Source organism: Rattus rattus, chromosome 5 (assembly GCF_011064425.1).
Source record: "Rattus rattus isolate New Zealand chromosome 5, Rrattus_CSIRO_v1, whole genome shotgun sequence".
NCBI lineage: Eukaryota > Metazoa > Chordata > Mammalia > Rodentia > Muridae > Rattus > Rattus rattus.
In genome coordinates this window covers 14,469,639-14,487,589 of record NC_046158.1, presented here as the reverse complement: position 1 = coordinate 14,487,589, position 17,951 = coordinate 14,469,639, and positions in this window count along the sequence as shown.

The following is a 17,951-nucleotide window of genomic DNA, read 5'->3' as shown; positions in this document are numbered from 1 at the left end:
GCCTCTATGAGGGCCTAAGAAGCTGGCCATCATCCACTACTCAGGACAACATAGAGGGAAGAACCCAGTTTAAGAGGCCAACATTTTTTCTTGTCTTTGACTTCTCTATATCCAGGGGGTTCTATGCTCCTTGACCACTCTAAGTATTCAAAAGATGACAATGCCTGGACTAGAATTTTGCACATGACCCAGTGTTATGGTGGATGGTAAAGAACAGCAGATTATGAACTCATTGTGCCAGAAGAAATGAGATTATACATACTTCAGAAGATCCACTGCCCTTCCCACATAGACATCCAGAGAATACAGGATTTGCTAATATCAAACTCAAAGGTAGTTGAGATTGTTAAAATCTATAAAGCCTGCCAGCTAAATAGTATGGTGGCTAATAAGAAACTTGATAATAGGCTCAGAAACAAATAGCCCAGAGTCCAATGTAAGGCAGACAGACAGAGGTTAAAAACAGAAAAATTTAGATATAAATATTTACTGATGGTTATAGATAGCTTTCAGGTTGGACTGAGGCTTTTCCCACCGAGGATAAAATTACATCCATGATGACAAAGAAACTCGTAGAAGACATACTGAGAAAGTATGGACTTCCTCAGATGATAGAATCAGACAATAGACCAGTGGACCAGCATTTATATCCTAGGTAAATCAGAGACTAGCCAATATTCTGGGGATTGATTGGAAAATTTATTGTACCTATAGATCCCAGAGTTAAAGGTGGGTAGAGAAAATAAACAAAACCCTAAAAGAGAATTTAATTAACTGACCTAAGAGAGTGACAATAATTGAATTAACTCTCTGCCCTTGCTCTCTACCCTGTATTAAACTCCCCTTATGTGGTGGTTTGTATATATTTGTCTGCGAGAGTGGCACTATTAATAGGTATAGCCTTGTTGGAGTATGTGTCCTACTGTGGGTGTGGACTTTGATACCCTCGTCCTAGCTGCCTGGAAGCTAATCTTCTGTTTGCATTCAGAACAAGATGTAGAACTCTCAGCTTCTCCTACACCATGCTTGCCTGGACACCACCATGCTTCTGAACCTTTATGATAATAGACTAACCTCTGAACCCACAAGCCAGGTCCAATTAAATGTTGTCCTTATTAGAATTGCCTTGGTCATGGTAATCTGTGCATAGCAGTAAAATCCTAATTAAGACACCTTACCAGATGGATCTCATCCCTTTTAAAATCATATTCAGGATACCACCCCTCCCCATTTTTCTTAATGCACAGGCAGAGGTCATCACTTAGTTCTAGGATCCATAATAGCTAGGCAATCTTAACGGTGTCCAATAGGTTCATAAACATGTTTGGCCTAAACATTGTACTTTCTCTATAAAACACTTCCCCATTAGAGCCTCATTAGAAGGGTCCTTCCCATTGCCCTGGAGGTCAATATGACTGCAATCTGGAATCACAGACTCATTTGCAGTTAAAGATGACACAGACCAGAAGGAGGTGATGAGGCCCCTACCCAAACTCCAGGGACAGCACAAGGACTGAACAATGAGAACCTTGACCAACCCTAAAATATGATGGTCAAATCCTTTCTGGTCACCAATACATTCAGGCCTGAGTTAACTGAGTCAAAAAGACATAACCCTGTTATTAAATGCTTTCATGAGATTAGATAAGTTTCAGGAAATCCCATGTTTGAGCCTTCTAGTTACCAGGGGAATGGGAAACAAAATCTTTTGGAATAAGAAACTCCATCTTTTTTTTCTAACAACAGTCCATCGTTCTGTTTATTTTATCACCATGGAAAATATACTATAAATATATTCTTAAAAAATTATTCTGCTATTTACAAAGGACAAGAATTCTAGTGTAATTTTTAAATCAAATTATGCACATGTTAATATGCTTGTTCATATGTTCTATCAATTAGTTTGTAAAAAAAAAAAAAAAAAATCCTTGTTACTGGCGGTGGCACAGTAGCATGCATTATCTATACTTTCCCACCACCACTTAATTTGGGGATAATGTTACTTTTCATTTTGGTTGTATTTTCTTAATTTTAATTGATTATTTTCTACTTACATTTCTTTTATTTAATACATTTCAAATGTTATTCCCTTTCCGGTTTCCTGAGATAAGCCACCTATCTGATCCCCGCCCCCCCCTTCTTCTATAAGGGTGTTTCACTTCCCATCCATACCCCTCACCTTCAACATTCCCCTGCACTGAGGGGTCTAACCTTGGCAGGACTAAGGGTTTCTCCTTCCACTGGTGCCCAACAAGGCCAACCTCTGCTACATATGCAGCTGAAGCCATGGGTCAGTCCATGTATAGTCTTTTTTTCCTTCTTATTTACATTTCTTTCTTTCTTCTTTTCTTATTGGATATTTTATTTACTTTTCAAGTGTTACTCCTTTTCCCAATTTCCCGGATATAAGCCCCCTATCTCATTCTCCTCCCTTCTTCTATATGGGTGTTCCCTTCCCTATCCACCCCCTTCCCACATCCCCCTGACATTCCCCTACACTGGAGGTCCAAACTTGGAAGGACCAAAGGCTTCCCTTCCATTGGGGCCCAACAAGGCCATCCTCTGCTAATATGCAATTGGAGACATGGGACAGTCCATGTGTAGTCTTTGGGTAGTGGTTGAGTCCATAGGAGCTCTGGTTGGTTGGCATTATTGTTCTTATAGGGTTGCAAGCACCTTCAACTCTTTCAATTCTTTCTCTAATTATACCAACAGGAGTCCCATTCTGAGTTCAGTGGTTTGCTGGTAGCATTCGCCTCTGTCTTTGGTATGGTCTAGCTGTGTCTCTCAGGAGACATCTATATCGGTTTACTGTCAGCATACACTTCTTAGCTTCACCATCTCATCTAGTTTTGGTGACTGTATATATATATGAGCTGTATACCCATGTGTGGCAGGCTCTGAATGGACATTCCTTCAGTTTCTGCTCCAAATTTTGCCTCTATATACTCTCCTAAGAATATTTTTGTTCCACCTTTTAAGAAGGACTGAAGCATCTGCATTTTCGTCATCTTTCTTGAGCTTCATGTGGTTTATGGATTGTATCTTGGGAAAATCGAGATTTGGGGCTAATTTCAACTTATCAGTGAGTGTATACCTTTTGTGATTTTCTGTGATTGGGTTACCTCACTCAGAATGATATTTTCTAGTTCTACCATTGTGAGGTCATTGTTTTTGATAGCTGAGTAGTACTCCATTATATAGATGTATCACATTTTCTTTAACCACTCCTCTGTGGAAGGGCATCTGGGTTATTTCCAGCTTTTGGCTATTATAAATAAGGCTGCTATGAATGTAGCATGTGTTTTTGTTGTTTTGGGGCGTCTTTTGGGTATATGCCCAGAAGAGAAATAGCTGGATCCTCAGGTAATGCAATGTCCAATTTTCTGATGAAACTCCAGATTGATTTCTAGAGTGGTTGTGCCAGTGTGCAATCCCACCAAAAATGGAAAAGAAAGAGGAATGATCCCAGCCAGCATCTGTTGTCCCCTGAGTTTTTTATCTTAGCCATTCTGACTGGTGTGAGGTAGAATCACAGAAGTGGTTTGATTTGCATTTCCCTCATGACTTAGTCTGTTGAACATTCCTTTAGGTACTCCACAACCATTCAATATTCCTCAGCTAAAAATTCTCTGTTTAGCTCTGTTTCCCCAGTTTTAATAAGGTTATTAGCATCTCTGGAGTCTAACTCCTCGAGTTCTTAGTATATTTTGGATATTAACCCTCTATCAGATGTATGAGTGGTAAAGATCTTTTTTTCCAATCTGTTGTTTTTCATTTTGTTGTAATGACAGTGTCCTTTGCCTTGCAGAAACTTTGCAGCTTTATGAGGTCCCATTTGTCGATTCTTGATCTTAGAGCATAAGCTATTTATGTTTTGGTCAGGAAATTTTCCCCAGTGCCCATGTGTTCGAGACTGTTCCCCACTTTTTCTTCTATTAGTTTGAGTATATCTGGTTTGATGTGCAGGTCCTTGATCCACTGGACTTAAGCTTTGTACAGACTGATAAGAATAGATCGATTTTCATTCTTCTACATGCTGACCTCCAGTTGAATCAGCACAATTTGTTCAAAATTCTTTTTTCCATTGGATGGTTTGAGCTCCTTTGTCAATGATCAAAGGTATGTGGGTTCATTTCTGGGTGTTCAATTCTATTCCACTGATCTACCTGCTTGTCTCTGTACCAATACAATACAGTTTTTAGAACTAATGCTCTGTAAATTTCCTTGAGGTCAGGGATAGTATTGCTCCCAGGAGTTCTTTTATTGTTGAGGATAGTTTTCATTATCCTGGGTATTTTGTTTTTACAAATGAATTTTCAAACTGCTCTTTCAAACTCTTTGAAGAAATGAGTTGGAATATTGACGGGGATTGCATTGAATCTGTAGATTGTGTATGGCAAAATGGTCATTTTTACTATATTGGTCCTGCCAACCCATGAGCATAGGCAGTCTTTCCATTTTCTGAGATCTTCAATTTCTTTCTTTAGAGACTTGAAGTTCTTGTCATACATATCTCTTACTTGCTTGGTAAGAATCACACCAAGGTATTTTATGTCATTTGGGACTATTGTGAAGGGGGTTTTTCCCTAATTTCTCTACCAGCCTGTTTATTCTTTGAGTAGAGGAAGGCTACTGATTTGTTTGAGTTAATTTTATACCCAGCCACTTTGCTGAAGTCATGTATCAGGCTTAATAGTTCTTTGGTGGAACTTTTGGGGTCACTTAAGTATACTATCACATCATCTGCATGAGTGATATTTTGACTTCTTTCTTTCCTTTTTGTATCCCTTTGCCCTCCTTTCATTGTTCAGTTGCTCTGGCTAGGGCTTTGAGTACTATATTGAATAAGTAGGGAGAGATTGGGCACCCTGGTTTACTCACTGATTTTAGTGGGATTGATTCAAGTTTTTATCCATTTAGTTTAATGTTAGCTATTATTTTGTTGTGTATTGCTTTTACTATGTTTAGGTATGGACTTTGAATTTGTGATCTTTCCAGGACTTTTATCATGAAGGGGTATTACATTTTGTAAAATGGTTTTCAGCATCTAATGAAATGATCTTGTGGTTTTGTTATTTGAGTTTGTTTATACAGTGGATTATGTTGATGGATTTCTGTATATTAAACCACCTCTGAACCCCTGGGATGAAGCCTACTTGATAATGATGGAGGATCATTTTGATATGTTCTTGGATTCTGTTTACAATAATTTTTTAGTATTTTTGCATCAATATTCATAATGGAAATTGGTCAGATATTCTCTGTCTTTGTTAGATCTTTCTGTGGTTTAGGTATTAGAATAACTGTGGCTTCATAGAAGGAATTGGGTAGTGCTCCATCTGTTTCTACTTTATGGAATAGTTTGGACAGCATTGGTATCACACCTTATGAAGGTCTGATAGAATTCTGCACTGAATCCATCTGGTCTTGGACCTTTTTGGTTGAGAGAATTTTAATAACTGCTTCTATTTCTTTAGGAGATATGGGGTTGTTTTGATGGTTTATCTGATCCTGATTTAACTTTCATACCTGGTATTTTTCTAGAAAATGTCCATTTCTTCCTGATTTTCCAGTTTTGTTGAATCTAGGCTTTTGTAGTGGGATCTGATGATAGTTTTTAATTTCTTCAGATTCTGTTGTTATGTCTCCCTTTTCATTTCTGATTTGTTAATTTGGATACACTCTGAGTGCCCTCTGCTTAGTCTGGCTAAAGTTTTGTCTATCTTGTTAATTTTCTCAAAGAAACAGCTCCTGGTATTGTTGATTCTTTGTATAGTTCCTTTTGATTCTAATTGCTTGATCTATGCCCTGTCTTTGATTATTTCCTGCCTTCTGTTTCTCCTGGGTATATTTCTACTTTTTTTCCTAGAGATTTTAGGTATGTTATCAAGCTGCTAATATATACTCTCTCCTGTTTCTTTTTGGAGGTATTCGGAGCTATGAGTTATCTCCATAGCACTGCTTTCATTGTATTCCATACATTTGGATACATTGTTCCTTCATTTTCATTAAATTCTAAAAAGTCTTTAATTTCTTTCTTTATTTCTTCCTTGACCAAGTTATAATTGAGTAGATTGTTATTCAACTTCCATGTATATGTGGGCTTTCTGCCATTTTTGTTGCTGTTATTGAAGAACAGCCTTAGTCCATGGGGTTCTCTTGTTTTGAGATGAAGTATTCTAGAAATATCTGTTAAGTCCATTTGGTTCATAACTTCTCTTAGTTTCTCTATATCTTTGTTTAATTTCTGTTTCTATGATCTGTCCATTGATGAGAGTGGGATGGTGAAATCTCCTACTATTATTGTGTGTCCCAGAGCAGTAGGGCAGTCAACGAGGGTGCAGAGGGTACCTGGAAGAGAATGGGAGACAAGAGTTGTGAATAAAGATGCCAAGAAAAGATTCTGATCAAGGCGACAATTTTATTTTTTCCCAAGGCTGAATTTATGCCATAACAGGGGTAACAGAGAGAGCGTGGAAATGGGAAACATTTACACAGGCCAAGGACACAGCTCTTGTGGTCAGCTGATGTCAACAGGATGTTGGTTTTTCAGAAAGGTTACAGGTTTGTCATATCATTGGTCAGCAGGATGTTGGTTTCTCAGGAAGATTACAGGACATACCACTGGGCATCCTGACATCAGATGTATTTCTCAACAAGGTCACAACGTTGTCATATCATTATTCATCCTGACCACCAGATTTGTATTAGTCTTCTGCAGCTGGCTGGGGATTTTCCATGAACCCAGTCATACTTAACTCTAACTATACTACTAACATCAATAATGGAGGGTTTAAGGGCATAACTCTCGGCATCTCCCCTTCCTTATAATCAAATGAAAATGGCCGTGCTGTCCTGGGATGAACCCTTCAGGAACTGTGTCTGTCTTAGGTTGGAGGGATATTTGTCACATGGCCAAGAGCATTTTGTGGCCAGGGTCTGTATGAGATAAGGCAGCAGCTAATCGCAACCCTCCTGCCTTAGACCTTTTATTCGTGAATATATCACTCTCTTACCCATCATTGACTGTCTAGGTCAGCACGCAGGGGTGACTATTTGTTGATGTTTCATCAAAGGCATCAGGGCAGCAGGCAGAAAAAAATGTTGGCCTCATTTGGCTGAAAGACAAAAATGTCCTTGCCTGGGCTGGGAGGAGATGTGTAGGTGAGCTTGGCCCTCGTCAAAGACATCGTCCATGGCTAGCCTATGATAATATATCTGAATAGGTTTTGCTGATATATTAATTATCTGTTGTTTAACAAAGCTGGTTAAATAATTAAATGTCCAAGGGCCAAAATATATAAGCAAAAGAAGACCTACTAGGGGTCCCAACAGAGAGAGAAGCAGGGTGGACAACCAATGGAAGGTGGAGAACCAGTTTTGATACCAGTTCTCACTTTTTTCTCTTTTTCATTTTCTCTTTTCTAAGACTTCTCTGACCTTTTTTATGCTCACTTTAACCCTATTCTAAGACACAGGAAGTATCCAAGCACTACCTTTCTTTCACAAACCAGAATTCACTGTGATTGCTCAAAGTTGGAAAATTAAAGGTAAAAAGCCAATCAGAAATAAGTATACTTGTTAGCATCTATGGTTTATGTAAAAAGGGGGCAAGACAATTGTTCTTTCTGATTAACCTCTGACTCTTAAAGACAGTGTGAGTCAAAATTAAAATAGCCAATATATTTAAAACACTGCTCCATTTTGGATAGATATGGAAGTTTAAAAATTGAATGAATTTATATGACTGTAAATGTTTACCATGAAATATCATAGAAGGGATGCCATCCAGCAGGGAACCACAATTTTAACTAATATTAAACCTCTTAAATAATTTGGAGAAACATCAGCATTGAATTATAACCATCAGAAAAATATAAAGACATTAAAAGGTATCCCATTGCATGTTATGTCAGAAATAAGCAAACCCCAACTCAGTACAGTACAGTATCAATGACTGAAAGTTAAATAATATGTTATACATAGAAGGAAAAGTTAACATATTGACTGCCACTGTTGAAATTTCCAAAATAGACAATTCAATTTGGGTTCCTGCAACAATTATAATGGTGTTATTCAAAAAGCCAAACCCTATGAAAGGTATCGCATTGTAGAAGAATACATATCTCAGCAGTCTTGGAGTGGGTGGTAGAGGTTCTAATTTTTCTTGTGTGATGGCAATGGGCCCAAAGTGGTGCAGCTCTTTGAGCAAGCAGCTCCTCTCAGTGGAGTGCAGGCTGTAGATGAAGTTGCATGCTCCCTGAACCTTGTTCAGCGCCTCCATGGGTTCCTTCTTGGGGTGAGTGCCCAGAAGCCAGGGAATAGGAATGCACAGGTTCTTTTAACAATTTTATGGTGAATATAATCCCTGTATAGGCACCTGATTGGAACATTCTAAGACCCCAAATATATCCATGTGTCCAATCCTGGTTTTGACCCATAGAGGTAAATTTAATATTTAGGAGGATGCATCATCCCCTTGTTTTAAAATTAGAACTCTCACAATGGGAATCTGGGACATGCATATTAGTAGGATAAGAGGTATTATATGTCAAACAATGCAGTGTATTAGGTGATAAAATTCTTAAGAACAGGGTAAGGGGCCAGGCAAGAAAGCTAGGAGGTGGCTCGGTGAGAGCTGGTGAAACAACCAACCAGATCAGGTGACAAATAGAATTCAGTCACACAGCTAAATGAGGAAGCTTTCTTGGGACAAAAAAGCCAGTGCAAAAAATAAGCTCAAGCTGTGTGCCTGTGAAATAGAAAGGCGAGCAGAGGGGCAGCTGGAGTCTGTTACCACCTGTCTCTCTAGACTTAGATTCTCCATTAAGGAGTACCTCCCTTCAGTGTCAGCTCGGTGGCTCTGCCTCACAAGAGACCCCGCCTCTAAATATCACAAGGCTTCGAGTAAGAACTAATGAAAAAGGATGAAGAAATGGTTAGGACCTGGGTGCTAGATGCCAAGCAGCTGACAAAAGAATTTATGGCTCATCTGTTTTAGGGGGTATGTTTCTTCCAGGCTGTCAGACATGCCTGGCAACCTTGAGTCAAGAGACCAGGAGAAAATAACATCTGAGTATTGAAGGGCAGCCCGCCCGGGAGTTGGGGGAGGTGTGATCAGATTGAAGCCTTGGGTATCAGAGACTAAGCTATAGTCAGAGATACCTGACTCACCAGGGGCTATAAGGACTGTTTCCACTGTCATTCCTGAAGCAGGAGTCACAGTTGAGTTGCGCTCCCTCCCTTTTACAACCAATAAAGAGATTCCTAACTCTGGAATACTGACCTTTAATAGAACTACAGCCCTCCCCATGCCTCTGAATTCCAGGACTCCAGTAGCAGTCCCCAGCCCTTCACCAAGCTGTCTCACTGGGTTAAAGGGCCATGGAAAAGAAAACATTGATCCTGACCTTGGCCACAGCCTCCAGCTGGAGTAGGCTGAAGAGCCAGTGCCAAGACTTTCTCCTGATATCATCCTAGGGTAAACACAGCCAAAGCCTGCACCAAATTCTGTGTGGCAAAACAAAGTTCCTCTCAGTCTGCTCACTGACTCTTTCTGGGACTACTTTACGGGCTCCTCTGCCCCCTAACCTGGGGCATTTTGACCACAGGAGTAAGAACTGGCTGCTGCGGGCATAATCCTAAGGATATCATTAATAAGAGACCAGTAACTGAAGGCAGCGACTGGAAATTTTTGAGGGCCAAAAGCCTCATAATAGTCTTTAAAACAGCCACTAACTCTGTGTTACCCTTTTGTATCAATTGTTCCCTCCTGGGGGAACTATGGACAAATATTTCTGGCAAAATCTAAGAATTTCTTTAAATCTTTTTTCTGAACTTTATTCCTCGTGTCCTGAGTGACTCCCTGACTTCTGTCACAAAAGGTGACTGTAGAACGCCTGTTCCATCACTCACCACTGATATCTGTGTCGTCCGGGGAGAAACACACCAAGCAGCTGGACCAAGGTCGGGCGGTCCACAGTAGCCAAAGGGGAGTGTGAGCAAAGGCTCCAAGTGGGGAGCAAAGGCTCCAAGATGGGAGCAAAGTCTCTAAGGAAAAGGAAGACAGGCCTGTCTCTCCATGGGCGGACCTCCAAATAGCCGCACGTTGGGCTCCATTTGTCCTGGAGTCAACAAGGGTGGAAGGGGACCTGGAAGAGAATGGGGGACAAGGGATGTGAAGAAGAACGCCAAGAGTCTGATCAAAACAACAATTTTATTTTTTACTAAGGCTAAATTTATACCATAACAGGAGCAACAGAGAGAGTGGGGAAGTGGGAAACATTTACACAGGCCAAGGACACAGCTCTTGTGGTCAGCTGATGTCAACAGGATGTTGGTTTTTCAGAAAGGTTACAGGTTTGTCATATTATTAGTCAGGAGGACATTGGTTTCTCAGAAAGTTTGCAAGTTTGTCCTATCATTAGTCAGCGGGATGTTGGTTTCTCAGAAAGGTTACAAGTCATATCATTGGGCATCCTGACATCAGATGTATTTCTCAACAAGGTCACAACTTTGTCATATCATTATTCATCCTGACCACCAGATTTATATTAGTCTTCTGCAGCTGGCTGGGGATTTTCTGTGAACCTGTCATACTTAACTCTAACTATACTATTAACATCAATAATGGAGGCTTTTAAGGGCATAGCTCCCAACAATTGTGTGAGGTGCAATGTGTGATTTGAGATTTAGTAAGGTTTCTTTTACGTATGTAGGTGCCCTTGTATTTGGGGCATAGATATTTAGGATTGAGAGTTCATCTTGGTGGATTTTTCCTTTGATGAATATGAATTGTCCTTCCTTATCTTTTTTGATAACTTTTGGTTGAGAATTGATTTTTTTTCGATATTCCAGTGGACTCCAGCTTGTTTTTAAGGATTTTTGCTTGGAGATTGTTTTCCAGCCTTTTAGTTTCAGGTAGTGTCTGTCTTTGTCTCTGAGGTGTGTTTCCTGTATGCAGCAAAATGCTGGGTCCTCTTTACATATCCAGTCTGTTAGTCTATATATTTTTATAATGTTAAGAAATATTAAGGAACAGTGATTGCTGCTTCCTTTATTTTGTTGTTAGAGGTGGAATTATGTTTGTATGTCTCTCTTCTTTTTATTTCATTGCAAGGAAATTACTTTCTTGCTTTTTCTAGGGTGTAGTTTCCCTCCTTTTGTTGGTGTTTTCCATTATTTGTTATCCTTTATAGGGCTGTTTTGTAGAAAGATACTATGTACATTTGGTTTTGTCATGGAATATCTTGGTTTCTTCATCTATGTTACTTGAGAGTTTTGATGGATATAGTACCCTGGGCTCACATTTGTGTTGTCTTGTGACATCTGCTCAGGATCTCCTGGATTTCATATTCTCTGGTGAGAAGTCTGGTATAATTCTGATAGATCTGCCTTTATATGTTATTTAACCCTTTTTCCCTTATTGCTTTAAATATTCTTTCTTTGTTTTGTGCATTGGGTGTTTTGACTATTATGGGATGGGGAGAATTTCTTTTCTTGTCCAATCTATTTAGTATTCTGTAGGCTTCTTTTATGTTTATGGGCATCTCTTTCATTAGGTTAGGGAAGTTTTCTTCTATAATTTTGTTGAAGATATTTACTTGCCCTTTAATTTGTCAGTCTTCACTCTCTTCTATACTTATTATCCTTAGGTTTGATCTTCTCATTGTTTCCTGAATTTCCTGGATGTTGTGGGCTAGGAGCTTTTTTCTTTTTACATTATCTTTGATGGTTGTGTCGAGGTTTTCTATGGTAACTTCTGTACCTGAGATTCTCTCTTTTATCTCTTGTATTCTGTTGATAATGCTTGCATCTATGACTCCTAATCTTTTCCCCATGTTTTCTATCTCCAGGTGGTCTCTCTTTCTGTTTTCTTTGTTGTTTCTATTTCCATTTTTAAATTCTGGATGGTTTTGTTCAATTCTGTCACCTGTTTGGTTGTGTTTTTCTGTAATTTTTTAAGAGAAAATTTTAAGGGATTTTTTTGTGTTTCCTCTTTAAGGACTTCTATTTGTTTATTTGTGTGCCCTGTATTTCTTTTTTTTTTTTTTTCGGAGCTGAGGACTGAACCCAGGGCCTTGCGCTTGCTAGGCAAGTACTCTACCACTGAGCTAAATCCCCAACCCCGTGCCCTGTACTTCTTTAAGGGAATTATTTGTGTCCTTCTTAAAGTCCTCCATCATCATCATAAATGTGATTTTAAATCCAAATAGTGCTCTTGTGGTGTGTTTGGATACCTAGTATTTGCTTTGTTGGGAGAACTGGGCTATGATGAGGCCAAGTAGTCTTGGTTTCTGTTGCTCAGATTCCTGTACTTGCCTCTTGCATTCAGGTTGTCTCTGGTGTTAGCTTGTCTTGTTGTCTCTGACAATGGCTTAACCCTCCAGCAGGTCAGTGTATCAGCACTCCTGTAGACCTGCTTCCTTCCAGCTGGTTCTGGGAACAGATTGCTGCTTCTGGGTTTCTGTGACCTGAAGCCTCCAGGTGGTTGCCTGGCACAGAAGTGTTGGTCCTAGAATGGAAGAGGCTCTCAGGTGTGTAGGTGCTCCTGGTGACTGGCTTTCAGCTCTGGGCACAGGCAGAAACCCGAAAGTTACTTTAGTCAAGATGCCTAACTGTGGAGACATGGGTCCTGAAGAGGAAACTTCCTGCATCCACAACACCATCTTCATATAGGCCTCTGAACAATGAGAGTGGGTGTTGTTCCTAAAGCTGTCACCTGCCTGTGGAATCCATTCCCCAACTGGACTGTCTTATCTGCCCTCAGTAAGAAAGGATACAACTAGCCCTACAGAAAGTTGATGTGGTGTGTGTATCACTGTATTTGTACTATGAGAATGCAGTGTCTGAAGAGGCCAGAAGTGGGCATCTGATCCCCTGAAACTGAAGATTCAGGGGTTTGTGAGCCACTATGAGATTGCTGAGAACAGAACCCAGGTTATCTGTTAGAGAATCAATTGTTCTTTCCTTTCATTTCTGTTCCATTCTTGCATTTCTTTTAAACAGGACAAATTTGGTGTCAAAATTTTGTGGGCACATTGGTATCCTTTTTTGCTACACATATACTGATAAACATAAAACTAAAAACATGTATTTTTAGAGATATCAATACATGGTTATTATTTTTTCTTTGAGAATTTCATTCATGTTTACAGTGAGATTCTTCACATATCTTTTTCCTATCTAACTCCTCCCAGATTTCCACAAAACAAGTGCCTTCTTATTTCTAGTCCTATTATTTTTTCTTTTATAATTTTCATCTCAGTAACTGCCCCTCTCCAAGACTCACTCTCACACAGTCCCTTCTCCCATCTCACCACCCCTTATTCTCTGAGAGTACAGAGACTACGCCTGAATATCCCCCACATAGCACATCAGCTTTCTGTAGGATTAGGTGCAGCCTTTCCCTCTGAGGCCAGAACAGTCCTCACTCCAGTTGCATATATATATATATATATATATATATATATATATATATATATGTGTGTGTGTGTGTGTGTGTGTGTGTGTGTGTGTGTGTGTGTGTGTGTGTGTGTGTGTGAGGACCTAGGGCCCTCCTGATTGGTGGTTCAGTCTCTGAGAACCCCCAAAGGTCCAAATGAGTTGACACTGTTCACTTTTCTGTGGAGGTCCTATCCCCTTCAAGGACTTCAATCCTTAACCCATCTGTTCCATAAGAGTCCCCATCTCCGTCCAATGATTGGCAGTGAGTCTCTGCATCTGTTTCAGTAACCTGCTAGTTGAAGTCTCTCAGAGGACAGTTATAATAAATTCTGTCTGAAAGCTTAAAAGAGTATAATCAATAGTATTAGGGATTGATGCTTTCCTATGTTATGAGTCTCAATTTGGGCTGGTTACTGGTTGGCCATACCTCCTGTTTCTGCTCCATCTTTGTCCATGTATATCTCATAGACAGAATAAATCTTGGGTCAAAAGTTTTGTGGGTGAGTTGGTGTCCTTATCCCTCCACTGTGCTCCCTGCCTGGCTACAGGAGGTGGTCACTTCAGATTCCATACACACACTGCTATAAGTCCCAGCTAAAGTCACCCCAATTGACTCCTAGGAGCCTCCCCATTCCTGGTCTTTAGAATGTTCTTGAGATGCACCCACACCCCAAACCTGATTCCCATGATATTTCCCATTTGTCTGGTCCTCTGGCTTCCCTCCTGTCTCTCCCCACACCTGATCCTGACCCCATTTGGCTCCCCATGCCCTCTTCCACCAAGTTCCCTCCTTCCATCTGCCTCCTGTGACTATTTTATTCCCCCTTCTATGTGAGAGGTAAACATCTTCATTTATACCTTCCTTCTTGATTAGTTTATTTGGGTCTGTGGAGTGTAGCATGGAGATTCTGTATTTTGTAGATAATTTCCATTTATAAGTGGGTACATACCATAAATTTCCTTTTGGAATTGAGGTACCTCACGTGATGATATTCTCAAGATCCATCCATTTGCCTGCAAACTCCATGATGTCTTTGTTTGTAATAGTTAAACGATATTCCATCATGCAGATGTACCACATTTTCTTTATCCATTCTTCAGTTGAGCTAGGTCTAGGTTGTTTTCAGTTTCTGTCTATTACAAATAAAGCTACTAAGAACATGGTTGTGACTTTGTGGGATGGTATAGCATCTTTTGTGTATATTGCCAGGAGTCATATAGCTGGGTCTTGAGGTAGAACTATTCCCAGTTCTCTGAGAAACAGTCAAATTGATTTCCAAAGTGGTTATACATGTATGCATTCCCACCAGTAAAGGAGGCGTGTTTCCCTTGTTCCAAATCCTTGTCAGCATGTGCTATTCCTTGAGTGTTTGACCATAGCCATTCTGATGGGTGTAAGATGGACTCTCAGAGTTGTTTTGATTTGCATTTTGCTGAAGACTAAGGATTTTAATCATTTCTTTAAGTGTTTCTTGGCCATTTAAAATTTGTCTGCTGAGAATTCTCTGTTCAGCTCTGTACCCCACTTTTAATTTGTGTTATTCCTGTCAAACTTCTTGAATTCTTTGTAAAATTTAGATGTCAGATGTAGCCTATGGAAGATTCTTTCCCAATCTGTAGGCTGCTGCTTTGTTCTATTGACTGACAGTGCCCTTTGCCTTATAGATGCTGTGTAGTTTCATGAGGTTCCATTTATCAATTGTTGATCTTAGAGCCTGAACCATTGGTGTTCTGTTCAGAAAAGTGTCTCCTGTACCAATATATTCAGAGGTATTTCCCACTTTCTCTTTTATGAGATTCAGTGTATCATGTTTATTTTAAAATCCTTGATCCACTTGGGCTTGAATTTTGTACAGATTGATAAATATGAATCTATTTTCATTCTTCTATATGTAGACATCCAGTTAGATCAGCACCATTTGTTGAAGAAGTTCTGTTTTTTCCATTGTGTGTTTTTGGGTTCTTTGTCAAAAGTAAAGTGTCCATAGATGTGTGGGTTTATTTTGGGATCTTTGATTTGATTTCATTGATCAATGTGTCGGAAACTGTAACACAACCATGTAGTTTTTATCACTATGGCTTTGTAGTACAGTTTGAGGAAAGGGATGGTCATTCCTCCCAATTTTTCTTTTTTTTTGTTCAGGATTGTTTTGGCTGATCTGGGATTTTTATTTTTCCCTATGAAATTGAGAATTGCTCTTTCAAGTTTGATAAAAAAATGTGTTAGAATTTTGATGAGAACTGCATTTAACCTGTAGACTGCTTTTAGTTAAGATGGACATTTTCACTATGTTAATCTATTGTCCATAGGTGTGGGAGATCTTTTCATCTTCTGATATTAATTTTGTTCTTTCAGGACTCGAAGTTCTGTCAGGCATATCTTTTACTTGCTTTATTAGAGCTATACCAAGATATATTATGTAATTTGTGGCTATTAAAATGGGTGCTATTTTTCCAAATTATTCTCAGCCTATTTATCATTTATATAAAGGAGAGCTATCTTTTTTAGCTCATTTTGCAGAGTTCTCTGGTAGTATTTTGGGATCCCAAATATATGCTATCATATCTTTGAATATGTGTTTACATATTTGTATGCCCTTGATCTCCTTTAGGTGTGCTATTGTGCTGGCTAGAAGTTCAAGTACTATATTGAATAGATAGGGAGAGAGAGGGCAGCCTTATCTCATCCCTAATTTTAGTGGAATTGCTTGAAGTTTCTCTCCATTTAGCATGATTTTAGTTGTTGGGTTGTGGTAAATTGCTTTGATTATGTTTAAGAATATGTCTTGTATCCCCAATCTCTAGAATACATTTAATAAAGGAGTTTTGGATTCTATAAAAGGCCCTTTCAGCATCTAAGGAGATAATCATGTAAATTTTTCTTCAGTTTGTTTCTATGGTGAATTACCTTGATGTATTTTTGAATATTGTACTGCCTCTGCCTCCCTTGGATGTAGGCTACTTTACCATGATATATGATGTTTTTATTGTGTTCCTGGATTCTGTTCACTGGTGTTTTGTTGAGTTAATTTTTGCATCAATATTAAAAAAAGAAATTAGTCTAAAGTTCTCTTCCCCTGTTGAGTCTTTGTGAGGTTTAGGTATCCATGTGACTATGGGTTTGTAGAATGAGTTTGGCAATGTTTACTCTCTTTCTATTTTGTGGAATAATTTGAGGAGTATTTGCATTAGATCTTTCTTTGAAATTCTAGTAGAATTCTGCACTAAAAATGTCTGGCCTTAAGGGTTTCTGTTCTTCGTTTTGTTGGGAGATTTTAATGAATGCTTCCATTTCTTTGGGGATTATAGGGTTGTTTAAATAGGTTACCTGATTTTGGTTTTACTTTGGTAATTTGAATCTATCTAGAAAATCAACCATTTTATTAAGTTTTTCCAATTTTGTGAAGTGCAGGCTTTTGAAGTAAAACCCAATGATTCTTTGAATTTTCTAAATGTCTGTGGTTATCTCTCCCTTTTCACAACTGATTTTGTTCAGTTGGATACTGTCTCTCTGTCTTTTGGTAAGATTAGCTAAGTGTTTGTCTGTCTTGTTAATTTTCTGAAAGAATCATCTCTTGGTTTGGTTGATTATTTGTTTCGTTTTCTTTTTTTCTACCTGGAAAATTTCAGCCCTGTTTTGATTATTTCCTACCTTTGACTCCTGTTTCTTGTGCCTGCTTCTTTTTTTTTCTACAGTATTCAGGTGTACTTTGAATTTGCTGTTATAAGATACATCTAATTTTTTTGTGGAGAATCTTAGTCTATGAAATTTATTTATAGCACTGCTTTCATTGTGTTCCATTAATTTGCATATGTTGTGCCTTCATTTTCATTGTATTCTAGAAAGTCTATAATTTCTTTATTTTTTTCTCTGAGCCAGAGATCAATGAGTAGAGAGTTGTTCAATTTTAATGATAGTGTAGGCTTTTCTGTGTTTCTGTTGTTAAGTCCACCTTTAATCTATGGTGGTCTGATTAGATACAATGTGCTATTTCAACTTTCTTGTTTCTGTTGAGGTTTGATTTATGAACACCTATATGGTCAATATTGGAGACAGATCCATAAGGTGCTGAGAAGACATTATATTCTTCTTCTTGTTTTTATTGTTATTTAATTAATTAATTTATTTATTTATTTTTCTAATTTTATTGGATATTTTATGTATTTACATTTCAAATGTTATCCACTTTCCCCCCTCTCCCATAACCCCTCTCCCCTCCCCCTGCTTCGATGAAGATGCTCCCACTCACACCTACCCACTCTCACCTCATCACCCTGACTTCCCCTACACTGGGGAATTGAGCCTTCACAGGATAAAAGGCCTTTCCTCTTATTCATGCCAGACAATGCCTTCCTCTTCTAAATATGCGGCAGTAGCTATGGGTCCCTCTATGTATACATACCCTTTGGTTGGTGATTTAGTACCCTACAGCTCTGGGAGGTCTGGTTGGATGATATTGTTGTTATTCCTGTGGGGTTGCAAACCCCTCCAGTTCCTTCAG